This window comes from Solanum tuberosum, unplaced genomic scaffold (genome assembly GCF_000226075.1).
Source record: "Solanum tuberosum cultivar DM 1-3 516 R44 unplaced genomic scaffold, SolTub_3.0 scf00083, whole genome shotgun sequence".
NCBI lineage: Eukaryota > Viridiplantae > Streptophyta > Magnoliopsida > Solanales > Solanaceae > Solanum > Solanum tuberosum.
Window position 1 is genome coordinate 1,021,204 of NW_006239015.1, and position 483 is coordinate 1,021,686.

Below are 483 nucleotides of genomic sequence, written 5' to 3' on the forward strand. Positions count from 1 at the left end.
TATATATAATAAAAAAAAATTGCAAGAAAGTCTTAATTCATTGTACTTCCTAAAATGATGCAGGATGGAATCTTGTCTGCTATTCTTAGTAACTTATTTTAGTCAAAATTTGGTCTATTTATTAGGTTAATTAAATAACCCATTGTAGTACACTAGTACCAAAGGACAATTTTAAAAAAATTGCTAGATATCAAATTTAGTTTGTCTGCTATATTATAATTTTGATACTAAAAGAAAAATGTTAAATTATACTACTAACTGTACTTTTCTTCATTTGAAACAGGACATGTTAATTGGAATATTCTGACTAAGAAATGGACCTTTCTCTAGTCATATTTGTCTCCTTGAAAATTTTATTTTATATAGAAAAAAGACACTTCTTTTAATGAGTATTTGACACTGGACAAACCATTTTAAATGGAAATAAAAATGTGAAACCTACCAAGTCAAGATCTAGTCAAGCTAATGTTCCAATTTTTTGTT